The 12,682-nt window shown below is 43.1% G+C and overlaps 1 protein-coding gene across 10 annotated transcripts in view; it reads left to right on the top strand.

The window, feature by feature from the left end:
* The window catches only part of FSTL4 (follistatin like 4), a 550,514-nt gene that overhangs the window by 53,722 nt on the left and 484,110 nt on the right, over positions 1-12,682 (top strand). For 5 of the 10 annotated variants that reach the window (XM_086411566.1, XM_086411561.1, XM_086411567.1 and 2 more), the window contains exon 2: positions 9,804-9,994. The exons of the other annotated variants lie outside the window; for them this stretch is intronic. The gene's annotated coding sequence lies outside the window, so the exon portion shown is untranslated. The remainder of the gene's footprint in view (positions 1-9,803; positions 9,995-12,682) is intronic. 10 annotated transcript variants of the gene reach the window in all.

Below are 12,682 nucleotides of genomic sequence, written 5' to 3'. Positions count from 1 at the left end.
CTTCAATTTAAGTCTGAATTTGGCAATAAGGAGTTCATGATCTGACCCACAGTCAGTTCCCGGTCTTGCTTTTGCTGACTGTATAGAGCTTCTCCATCTTTGGCTGCAAAGAATATAATCAATCTGATTTCAGTGTTGACCATCTGGTGATGTCCATGTGTAGAGTCTTCTCTTGTGTTTTCAGAAGAGGGTGTTTGTTATGACCAGTGCATTCTCTTGGGAAAACTCTATTAGCCTTTGCCCTGCTTCATTCCGTATCCCAAGGCCAAATTAGCCTGTTACCCCAGGTGTTTCTTGACTTCCTACTTTTGCATTCCAGTCCCCTATAATGAAAAGGACATCTTTTTTGGGTGCTAGTTCTAAAATGTCGTGTAGGTCTTCATAGAACTGTTCAACTTCAGCTTCTTCAGCATTACTGGTTGGGGCATAGGCTTGGATTACTGTGATATTGAATGGTTTGCCTTGGAAACAAACAGAGAGTACTATACTAATAACCTCTTATAGTACAACACTGATGTGTCATTACTTTTATTTATTTTTCTTTTTTTTAATTTATTTTAATTGGAGGCTAATTACTTTACAATATTGTGGTGGTTGCCATACATTCACATGAATCAGCCATGGGTGTACATGTATTCCCCATCCTGACTCTCCCTCCCAGCTCCCTCCACATCCCATCCCTCAGCATCAACCCAGTGCACCAGCTCTGAGCACCCTGCCTCATGCATCGAACCTGGACTGGCCATCTATTTCACACATAATATACATGTTTTCAATGCTATTCTCTCAAATCATCCCACCCTTGCCTTCTCCCACAGAGTCCAAAAGTCTGTTCTTTACATCTGTGTCTCTTTTGCTGTGTCGCATATAGGGTCATTGTTACCATCTTTCTAAATTCCATATATATATGCATCAATATACTCTATTGGTGTTTTTCTTTCTGACTTACCTCGCTCTGTATAATAGGCTCCAGTTTCATCCACCTCATTAGAACTGATTCAAATGCATTCTTTTTAACAGCTGAGTAATATTCCATTGTGTATATGTACCATGGCTTTCTTATCCATTCATCTGCTGATGGACATCTAGGTTGCTTCCATGTCCTGGCTATTGTAAACAGTGTTGTGATGAACATTGGGGTACATGTGTCTCTTTCAATTCTGGTTTCTTCAATGTGTATGCCCAGCAGTGGGATTGCTGGGTCCTATGGCAGTTCTATTTCCAGTTTTTTAAGGAATCTCCACACTATTCTCCATAGTGGCTGTACTAGTTTGCATTCCTACCAACAGTGTAAGAGGGTTCCTTTTTTCTGCACCCTCTCCAGCATTTATTGTTTGTAGACTTTTTGATAGCAGCCATTCATTACTTTTTAAAAAATCACAGAGAGAGGATGGGGAGAAATAGTGTACTGAGAGAAAGTCTTTCTTCCCACCTTCAAAATAGAACTAAGTTTCAGTGGTTTTAGGGAAATTGCTTAAGTTCACAGGGTCATTTTTTTCTTTTAAGGATCATATATTTAACATTCTATCTAGGATCTTTGCCTATCCAAAGCCATGGAGATTTTCTGTTAGGTTTTCTTCTAGAAATTTTGTAGCTTTAGGTTTTACTTTAGGGTCTTTGAACCTTTTGGCTTATTTTCTTGTATGGTGCATGGTGTGGATCAAAGTTCCTTTCATTTTTATGTATTAATTGATTGCATATAAATATTTAATTGTTTCAGCCCATTTTCAGAAAGACTGTCCTTTACCCAGTGAATTGCCTTCACACCTTTGTAAAAAATCAGTCCACTGGCAAGAATACTTCTGGACTGGCAGAGTAAGGACCTCTGGAAGCCTGCTGCTGCTGCTAAGTCACGTCAGTTGTATCCGACTCTGTGTGACCCCATAGATGGCAGCCCACCAGGCTCCCGTCCCTGGGATTCTCCAGGCAACAATACTGGAGTGTGTTACCATTTTCTTCTCCAGTGCATGAAAGTGAAAAATGAAAGTGAAGTCGCTCAGTCGAGTCTGACTCTTCGCGACCCCATGGACTGTAGCCTACCAGGTTCCTCCGTCCATGGGATTTCCCAGGCAAGAGTACTGGAGTGGGTTGCCATTGCCTTCTCTGGAAGCCTACTCCTTCATAAAAAGCCATGACAATACTGGTAAACACACAAACTATCAAGATTAACTTTTTCAGAACTTTGGAGATTAACCAGAGGCTCGCAACAATATGAGGAGTGCTTGTTAAGAAAAACAACTGAATCTCAGTAAAAATCAGACTTTCTTGCATTCTAACTTACTCTATCTTGCCCTCTTTTACCATCCCATCTTTCCAGAGCAGGACCGAGGCTGACTCTCGGGAGCGTGAGGTGGAGCAGGCCTTGGTTGGCAGAGGCGAGCACACCAGGCCTCAGTGTATGGGCATCTTGGGAGCTGTGCTTGTAGCTGAATGCAGGGGTCATGCGGGAAGGTCGTGGGAGGAGGCCTGAGAATGGACAGCACCCAGATCTTGTGCAACTAGATATACTGGGCCAGTGCGTGCATGCTAAGTCACTTCAGTTGTGTCCAACTCTGTGTGACCCTATGGAGTGTAGCCTGCCAGGTTCCTCTGTCCATGAATTCTACAGGCAAGAATACTGGAGTGGGTTACCATTTCCTTCTCCAGGGGATCTTCCTAACCCAGGGATCGAACCTGGGTCTCTTATGTCTCTTGCATTGGCAGGTGGATTCTTTACCACTAATACTGGGCCAGGGTGTGGGCCTTTTTCTTGAGGTTGTGTGTGTATGCTTAGTCACTCAGTCGTGTCTGATTCTTTGCGACCCTATGGACTGTAGCCATCAGGCTCCTTTGTCCATGGGAATTCTCCAGGCAAGATTACTGGAATGGGTTGCCATGCCCTCCTCCAGGGGACCTTGCGAACACAGGGTTACTGGGAAGTTATTGATGACTTTTAAACTGAGAAAACAGCAGTTCAGCCTAGCACTTCAGAAGCCCCTCTAGTTGCTTGGGGGAAATGAGCATGGACTTGGGAGTGGGTAGGGCCGAAGTCCAGAGAAGAAACTCACCTTCCGTGAGGGGTCACTGTTGAAAGCAGAGGCAGAGGCACTGGGAGCCTCAGCATGATTGTTTGATCTGGGGCCTTTCTGCTCTGGACTTGCCTTGTTTTCAAAGCATGAGCGTGGGTATCTATGCTCATGTCACAACAGGATCCTTTACTTGTTCCAGAGGCTCAGCAGGAACCTGGCTGAAGGCAGGCACGGGACCTAGTGGGTCCTCAGAGGCGCCCTGGCTGGTACTGTCAGTTGGAGCTGCTCTGAGTGCGGGGCGCACCCCTATCCGTGCTGACCCCAGACCATGGCAGAACTCTTCCCTGTCTGAAGGATGTCCCACTACACAGTTCCTGCCATTTCTCCTGTGACTTTGCAGAAAACATTTGCCTCTTGAGCAAAAAGTGCTCTCCTAAAGACAAAAGGTCTTCAGCAGGAATGGGTCACTGTGAAGACGATTCGAGGAGGAGAAGCCTCCTGGGGTGCGCAGTGGCCTCCAGGAGCCTCCCTTCCCATGCTCAGTCTTTCCTTCGGGGCTCTCATCTGCTCCACCCACTTGCGGGGAGGGCTAGGCCTGAGTGGCTGTCACTTCCCACCCTGAGAATGTGTATTTAGAAGAGGAACCCAGGAAGGGTCAGCGGTGTCCAGCCCTGGTGGGTGACTCAGGCTGTTGAAGAAGCGATTTAGGAAAAGGGATTTTTCTGATGTTCTTAAATCCTATCAGTGAGGCAGCCAATTATGCCACCTATGTGAGGCTCTAATTATTAAAGTATCCTGAATTGTGATGCTAATAGCAAATTTGCTAAATGGAAATGAATTTTTAATATAATAATTCGCCTTTTCCTCTTCATCGAATTCATTTTCTTTCTAGATGTCACTTCATAAGAGCAAATGAGACTTGGAAACATTTCTTGCCCTTTCTGCTTGTGACATGTTTAGATCTCATCACATCTTAGAATTTTTCAGGATATGTTAAAAGCAGCTCACCCGGTGGACCCAGCTCATTTGTATCAGTGACAACTGATCGTATCCCTAAGTATCACCTCCGGCTTGATGAGACCACAAGGCAGAGCATCCAGGACTTGGCAGAGCTGGTGATGTCACCCAAGTGGGGCCCAAGTTTCCCCAGGTCCAGCCAGTCCTTGGCTACTGATGAAGTCCTGTTAGCAGCATAATCCAAATGTCAGAAGGTCTTGGGCGCCCCCAGCCGCTTGAGCCCTCAGTCCTTGCTGAATGTTTTGGAAGGTCTCTGGGAGTATCTCTTGGCTCACAGCCTAGTTCATGCCTGTAGCTCACTGAGCTTGGAGGAGGAAGGAAGTTGCTTCTCAATTGTTTGAACACCTGTCCGCAGGTCTACTAGCACTTGGTGAAATCCAAATTTTTACTTACAACCCTCTCCTGACCAGAAAGGGGTTGGAGGCAGCCTGATTCACCCATATCCATGTAGCTATCTTCAGAATCACCCCTGCCCTCTGACCCCTGCACCTCTGTCTTGTAAGATGAGTGATCTGGGGGTATCACAGTGCCTGGTGTGACGGATTTGTACACAACCTCACCTCATTCCATAAAGGTATCTGCAGTGACTGACCTGGTGCAGCCAGTCCAGCTCAGAAATAAGATCCAGTGTGCAGCCTATGGGTACCTTCAGATGTTGCACATCATATCCTCAAGGTTTGATTACAAGCTTAGCCCCTGATGATCCGGCAACAAGGAGCCCCTTGGTCTGTCATAGGTTCACGTATCACAAATATGCAAGTGAGAAGAGTTAGAAGGCATGAAAGGTGGGAATCAGTCCCTAATTTGTCCAAATGCATTGAATCTTATTTATTCAACATTATTTGTTAAGTGTCTACTGTGTGCCAGGTATCATTCCTAAGTGAATAGACACAGCTGTGAACAAAACATAAAAATCTCTGTGCTTGTGGAGTTTATATACTAGAAGAAGGAAATGATAAAGTACAGGATAAAGTACGTTAGATGATAAGTATGAAAGAAGATGCAGTAGGGAAGGGAGGGCAGGATAGCAGTGAGGATGCTACATCTGTGGTCATCAGTTTGATGAAGGAGCAAGAATCTTGTAAATGTCTGGGGAAAAGCATCCTTGGCAAAGGAACAGTCAGTGCAAAGGTCCTGTGGTGGAAACACATCCGGTGAGTTTGAGAAACAAATGCCCTGAACTTGAACTGAGCGAATCAGAAGAGAAATGTAGGAAATGAGATCAAAGGGAGTTTTATGGGCCATTTTAATAGCATGCTGTTTTTAAATTTTTTTTTAGTTTATTCAAGTATTTATTCACAGCAAAGTGATTCAGTTATACATATACACATATACATTCTTTTCGTATTTTTTCCATTATGGTTTGCCACAGGATATTAACTATAGTTCCCCATGCTATACAGTAGGACCTTGTTGTCTATCCATTCTATATATACCAGTTCGCATTTGCTGATCACAAACTCCCAGTCCATTCCACCCCCAGCCACTTCCCCCTTGGTAACCACAACTTTGTTCTATCTATGAGTCTCTTTTGTATATAACTTCATTCGTGTCATATTTTAGACTCACATATAAGTGATATCATATAGCATTTGTCTTGATCCTTCTGACTTACTCTACTTAGTATGATAATCTCTAGGTCCATCCATGTTGCTGCAAAAGGCATTTCATTCTTTTTTAAGGGCGAGGAGTATTCCATTGTATATATGTACCTCATCTTCTTTATGCCTTCATCCATTGATGTACATTTAAGTTGTTTCCATGTCTTGGCTGCTGTGAATAATTATCCTATGAATCTTTTTGAATCACAGTTTTGTCTGGGTGTATGCCCAGGAGTGAAATTGTTGGATCATATGGCACCTCTGTTTTTAGTGTTTTGAGGAACCTGCATACTGTTCTCCATAGTGGCTGCACTAATTTACATTCCCACCAACAGTGTAGGAAGTTTCCTTTTTCTCCAAACCCTCTCCAACATTTATTATTTGTACATTTTTAATTATGGCCAGTTTTTAAATTTTTTTCCTGATGTGGACCATTTTTAAAGTCTTTGTTGAATTTGTTACAATGTTGCTTCTATTTGATGTATTTTGGCCTCGAGGCATGTAGGATCTTAGTTCCCTGACCAGGGATTGAACCTGCACCCCTTGCACTGCAAGGTGAAGTCTTAACCTTTGGACACAGGAAAGTCTCCCTGATGGCCATTCTGACTGGTGTGAAGTGGTACCTCACTGTAGTTTTGATTTGCATTTCTCTAATAATTAGTGACGTTGAGCATATTTTCATGTGCCTGATGGCCATCTGCATGAATAGGACTTTGCTTTGACACTGGGAGGTCATGGAGAGTTTAGAGCACTGAAGTAACATGACTCTCTTTATGTTTTCGAAAGATCATTCTAGCTAACTATGGTGCTCAAAGTAGCCTCTAGGAGGGCTAGGTCACAATTAGGGAGAAGACCAGTACAAGCAATGCAGGCAAACCATGATGGTGGCTTGGACCAGAGTAATGATCATGGAGCTGATAACACAGTCACATTCTGGACAAATTTTGAGGATGGGGCCAATAGAACTTAGCTGATGGGTTGAAAGTGGACTGAGAGATAAAGCAGAATGAAGGATAACTGCTGTGCTTTTGTCCTGAGAGACCTAAAGCACAGCACTGCCTGTTGTTGAGAGGGAGAAAGTGGGGGGCGGGTAGATTTGCAGATCAAGGATTACGTTTGAACATGCTCAGCTTACAATGCCTGTGAGATAACCAACTGCAGATATTAAATAGGCATTCAGCTCTGTGAGCCGAGGATTCGGGGGTGGAGACAGAGAAATCATCAGCATTTTGTTGGTGTTTATGGCCAGGGAATTAGAGCAAAATATAGGCATCAAGGCAATCATGATACTTTAAACATACATATGTGGCAGTGTTTTCAGGACTTGAAGGATAATACTTAAGATACCCTTTCCAATATGATAGCAACTTTCTTGATTTCTATTTAGTTTCTCTGTCCAATTGTCTGTTTTGATTCTGAATAAAAGGGAAAAATTTTTCACTGTTAAAAAAAAAAGTTGATTAACATAGAATTGCCTCAAATTCAGAATCAAACTGTGATTCCCCACTTGAGGTCTTTCAGGGAAGAGAAGAGCCCGGGAAAAATGGCTTTGCATGTGCTTCTGTGCAGTCGTGAAAGGGGGTTAGAGCTGCCAGGGTTCTGGGAATAGACTTTTTTATTTTAAACAGTGAACGGTTGAGAAAAACCTTTTAACATTTTAAATGTCCTTTAACCATGGATATTTATTTCTGTGAACTGATTTACACATAATTAGAATACCTTCAGGTTCTGAGAGGAAAATGCATCCTTATTCTGAGATAGAAATACAACGTTGAAGGCTTTTCAGAGAATAGGGAACAATGAAATAAGAGAAAAGTATCAGAGTTCAATTTCTTTTATAATTTACCAATATTTTCAAGGTTTCCAAATAGATTTTTAAAACTAGCTATAGGGAGGTACTTCTAGATTTTCCATCACTTTTCTAATTAAAACAGGAATTGGAAGAAAAAAAGGTACTTTGTTCACTGAAATGATTCTTTACATTGAAGACTACAACCTGAATTTCATAATATAATATAATATCTGAACAGCATGGCTGGTTCACTTGCAGATAAGATGCTGCTACAACTTACAAGCTATTTCTTTAGTGATTATCTTTATTTTTTTAATTGGCACAAGAGATATGATATGTAGGATACTCCGATGCCTGACTTTTCTATGGGGCCTTTGGCCAGTATAAAGCCAGTGACGTCAGGGTATGGAGAGAACACCACACCTGAGCAGCCATGGTCCCAAGTCACCACTTGTGCAGTGCCCTTAGATTCTGTGGCAGTCCGACTGCTGGCTTTAAGTAGAGTTGCCTCCCTGGGCACTGGAAACAAAGAGCTGTGCAGAGGCATGGCTGTGCTCACTTGCTCTGCATTTCCTTGATGGTTGGGTGCTTTCAGATCTGAATAAAGAGGAGGAGGGAGAAACTCTTGTAGCGCCCTCCGACGTGTGCCCCCAGTCAGCCAGATGTTCCTGGTGGTCTAGCATATCTAACTCCTGACTTTCCAAAGAGGTTTCTGGGCTCCAAGTCCCAGTTCTTTCTCAATCACAGAAGTGAGTCTGCTTTTCCAGTCCAACTTGCACACCAGAATAAACCTGGATCCATGGCAAGAGATAAAGTTGGGATACAGCTGCTAAGAAAGCCATTCCCAGGCGTTTAAGCCCTGTGGCAGAGACCTTCGTTCTTTCTCAGCACCCAGGCACTCCCTTGTGTTTCTCAGACCTGCTGTCAGGTTCTGGGCTATGTCTAGTTCTGACCAGTGGGCTGTGAGGTAAAAGCAGTGAGTGTCACTCCAGGCCCAGGCATTTAAAAGTGGGCAAATGTCATCAGGAAATTAAGACTATATGCAGTGAGATACCTCCATACCTGTTAGAATGGCCAAACTTTAGAACATTGACAACACCAAATGCTGAGTTCTCTTTCTTTCATTGCTTGTAGGAACGCAAAATGGTACAGCCACTTCGGAAGATAGTTTGGCAGTTTCTTACGAGAGTAAAAATACATACTCATACCATACAATCCAGCAATCACACTCCTTGGTATTTACCCAAAGGATTTGAAAACCTATGTCTACACAGAAATCTGCACGCATGTGTTCATAGAAAGTTTATCCATAATTGCCAAAAGTTGGAAGAAACCAAGATGTCCTTCAGTAGGTGAAAGGATAACTGAACTGCGGTACATCCAGACAATAGAATATTAATCAGTGCTAAAAAGAAGTGAGGTGTCAAACCATGCATGAAAAGATCAGGAGGAACTTTAAATGCATAGTACTAAAATCTGAAAAGGGTACATATTATATGGCCTCAGCTATATGACATTCTGGAAATGGCAAAACCATGGAGAAAAAAATAATATCAGTGTTTGCCAGGGATTGGGGAGGAGAGATGAATAGGTAGAGTACATAGGATTTTTAGGGCAGTGAAAATACCATGTATGATACTATAACAGTGGATACATATCAATATACAATGGTACAAACCCACAGGATAGTCAATATTGAGAGAATGTTAACTATGGACTTTGAGTAATTATGATGTATCAATATAGATTCATCAGTTGTATCGAAGATACCACTCTGGTGGTCTTCCCTGGTGGCTCAGATAGTAAAGAATCTGCATACAATGCAGGAGACCTGGGTTCAATCCCAGGGTGAGGAAGATCCCCTGGAGGAGGAAATGGCAACCCACTCCAGTATTCTTGCCTGGAAAATACCATGGACAGAGGAGCCTGGAGGGCTACAGTCCACAGGGTCACAGAGTCAAACATGACTGAAGTGACTAATACAGACAGATGGTGGACAATGTTAATAACGGGGGAGATCATGCATGTATATGGGGGGAGTATGGGAAATCTCTGCACCTTCCAATTTTCCTGTGAACCTGAAACTTCTTTAAAAAAAAAAAAAGTCTTAACATGAAAGAAAGGAAGGAGGGAAGGAAGGTAGGAAGGAAGGGAAGGAAGTGGGTAGAGTTTTTTATTCCCTCTCCTCTTCCTGCTCTAACAAGATGGAAGAGAGCAGGATCAGTTGCTGAGTCACCCTGTGGTATGGCGTGACCAAATCTCACTGGAAACCTGGTGAGGATGAGAAATAACGATATGTTGGGTTAAGTCATGGAGATTTAAGGGTTTAGGCGTAACTGCATCATAGCAGAGCCTATGCTAGCTAATACAACTCCTTTCTCATAGCTATTCTCACACCAGTGTCTTCATCGTTGGTGTGATTTGGGCCCAGGAGGACTTATGTTTTGGAGAAGGAACTTCAAACTGCCTTTTTGGGGACTGTTATAACCCTGCATGTTGATGACAGATTTCCTGAGTGATGGTAACCAGATGGGTGTTGGAATCAGCTTCTTAGCTCTGGCCAGGTGACTAAACAGGTATGTTGATGTTATTTGCTTTTCATAATTTGCATGAAACTAATTTGATCTCAGTCATAATCAAGGAGACATGATCTTCAGCAGAAAGAACAACATCTCATATAAAATTGTGTGTCTTGGGTCATCTTTCATCTACCTTTGAAGTGATTTATGACTCTCTAAGCTAATAAAACACCTTGCTGAAATAAAACAATTTGTCCAAGCAAATAAAAACCCTGACAGAGTTACTGTATGGCATTTCCTAGGGAGCTATAACTATGATAGCTAGTTCATTGAGAACTAAGTAGAAAACCCTGATACTGACAAAGCTGCAATGGAGAAATGAATCACCATTGGAGGGAGTCTGTGCCAGGAAGCACTCTGAGGTCATAAAATATATGGACTTTCAGTGCGTGAGGACTTCAGCTGGAGCCCAGCTGGCTTCTTGCCTTGGACATGCCCAAGCTATCATTCACCTGGCTTCACACATTTACGGAGCTTCTCTTCTGCCCACCTTGTGCCAGGCTCAGTGCAGGGGCAGGGCAGGCAGTGTCCCTCTTATCAGGAGGCCTGGAGATCGGCTGGGGAGGTAAGATTCATTTTGGGACAGGATGAACCACCAAGGAGTTAATGGATTTAGGACTCATACTAATGGAGTTTGCAAAATTAAAAGGGAAGAGTGGCACTGAATCTTACCTTCAGATCAGAGTGCCCTACCTCCAGTGTCTTTATTGTTGGTGTCATCTCCTTAGAATGGGATAGAGGCCCTTCATGGGGACCCCTTATATCATGCTCGACAGGTGGTCATTTGATCTATGTTCAAATATTTCCAGTATCTGGGAACTTATTACCTGTCAAAGAAGGTCTCTTGGACAGTTCTTTATATTGAATTGAAACCTGCTTTCATCTAGCTTCTCCCTGCAGATATAAGACCTGCCCTCAGAGTTAATATAGGGCAGATCTAATCTATTTCCCACACAACAGCCCTGTAGATATTTGCTTACAGCAGCCAGGCTGTACCTCCCCACATATAGACAAGGCTCACACCTCTCATCCGGCTGAGCATCCCAGCTTGATTCAGAAGTACAGCGTGGCTTCCAGACTCTCCTAGATGGCCTCCCTGGCTTGCTTCAGTTAAACACCCTAGTGAGAGCCTGACTGTCTGTGTTGGCCCTGGCTGCTGAGATGCCTCACGGTGTGACTCTCTAATATTCCCTCTAAGTCACATCCTTCCTCCAACCTTGGCAACCTCTGATCTGCTTTCTATCACTAAGGTTTTGTCACTCTGAGAATATTGTATCAATGGAATTGCACAGTATGTAAGTCTTTGAGATTGGCTCTTTCCACTCTGCATAATTCCCATGGATATCTTCTGCTTACATGTACTGTGTGTGTGTTTATATATGTTTCTGCACCTGTGCTCAGTTGTGTCTGATTCTTTGCAATCTCCTGGACTGTAGCCCACCAGGCTCCTCTGTCCATGGGATTTTCCAGGCAAGAATATTGTGGAGTGGGTTGCCATTTCCTACTCTGGGGAATCTTCCGGCAGGCAGATTCTTTACCACTGCGTCACCTGCGAAGCCCCTACATGTACTTATGGTCCTAAATCATTACGTAGTTTTATATTTTTATTCTGGACAATGTGACAAGGCCTCCTCAATGCGTATAGTGACTCATGCTGCTGTGGCAGTACATGGAGCATTGGCTGTATGATCTGGGTGACCCCAGGAAGGCTCTGCTGGTACAGCACATCTTTGCAGAGTTCCATGGGGCTCTGGAACTTTGAATGTGATGCCTTTGAGTTTTTGCCTTCCTCTTCTATCTTTGTGCTATGAAACACCAACATTTTTCATTGCCTAAAGATTTCAGCACTTTCAAATAATGGGCTAAAATTCAAGAGTGATGAAACTTGTCAACCTTTAGTTGTTTTTTTCCCAGGGAAGCATTTTAGCAGGGACTATGCTTAAAATTCTCGAAGCCAGGCTTCAGCAATATGTGAATCATGAACTTCCAGATGTTCAAGCTGATTTTAGAAAAGGCAGAGGAACCAGAGATCAAATTGCCAACATCCACTGGATCATCGAAAAAGCAAGAGAGTTCCAGAAAAACATCTATTTCTGCTTTATTGACTATGCCAAAGCCTTTGACTGTGTGGATCACAATAAACTGTGGAAAATTCTGAAAGAGATGGGAATACCAGACCACCTGACCTGCCTCTTGAGAAACCTGTATGCAGGTCAGGAAGCAACAGTTAGAACTGGACATGGAACAACAGACTGGTTCCAAATAGGAAAAGGAGTACGTCAAGGCTGTATATTGTTACCCTGCTTATTGAACTTCTATGCAGAGTACATCACGAGAAACGCTGGGCTGGAGGAAGCACAAACTGGAATCAAGATTGCCAGGAGAAATATCAATAACCTCAGATATGCAGATGACACCACCCTTATGGCAGAAAGTGAAGAGGAACTAAAAAGCCTCTTGATGAAAGTGAAAGTGGAGAGTGAAAAAGTTGGCTTAAAGCTCAATATTCAGAAAACAAAGATCATGGCATCTGGTCCCATCACTTCATGGGAAATAGATGGGGAAACAGTGGAAACAGTGTCAGACTTTATTTTTCTGGGCTCAAAAATCACTGCAGATGGTGATTACATCCATGAAATTAAAAGATGCTTACTCCTTGGAAGGAAAGTTATGACCAACCTAGAT

This window comes from Bos grunniens, chromosome 7 (assembly GCF_055505025.1).
Source record: "Bos grunniens cultivar Pamir isolate PY7600 chromosome 7, Bosgru_T2T1.0, whole genome shotgun sequence".
Lineage (NCBI taxonomy): Eukaryota > Metazoa > Chordata > Mammalia > Artiodactyla > Bovidae > Bos > Bos grunniens.
Note: the sequence above shows the minus strand (reverse complement) of the source record. Positions and strands in the feature narration are given on the sequence as shown.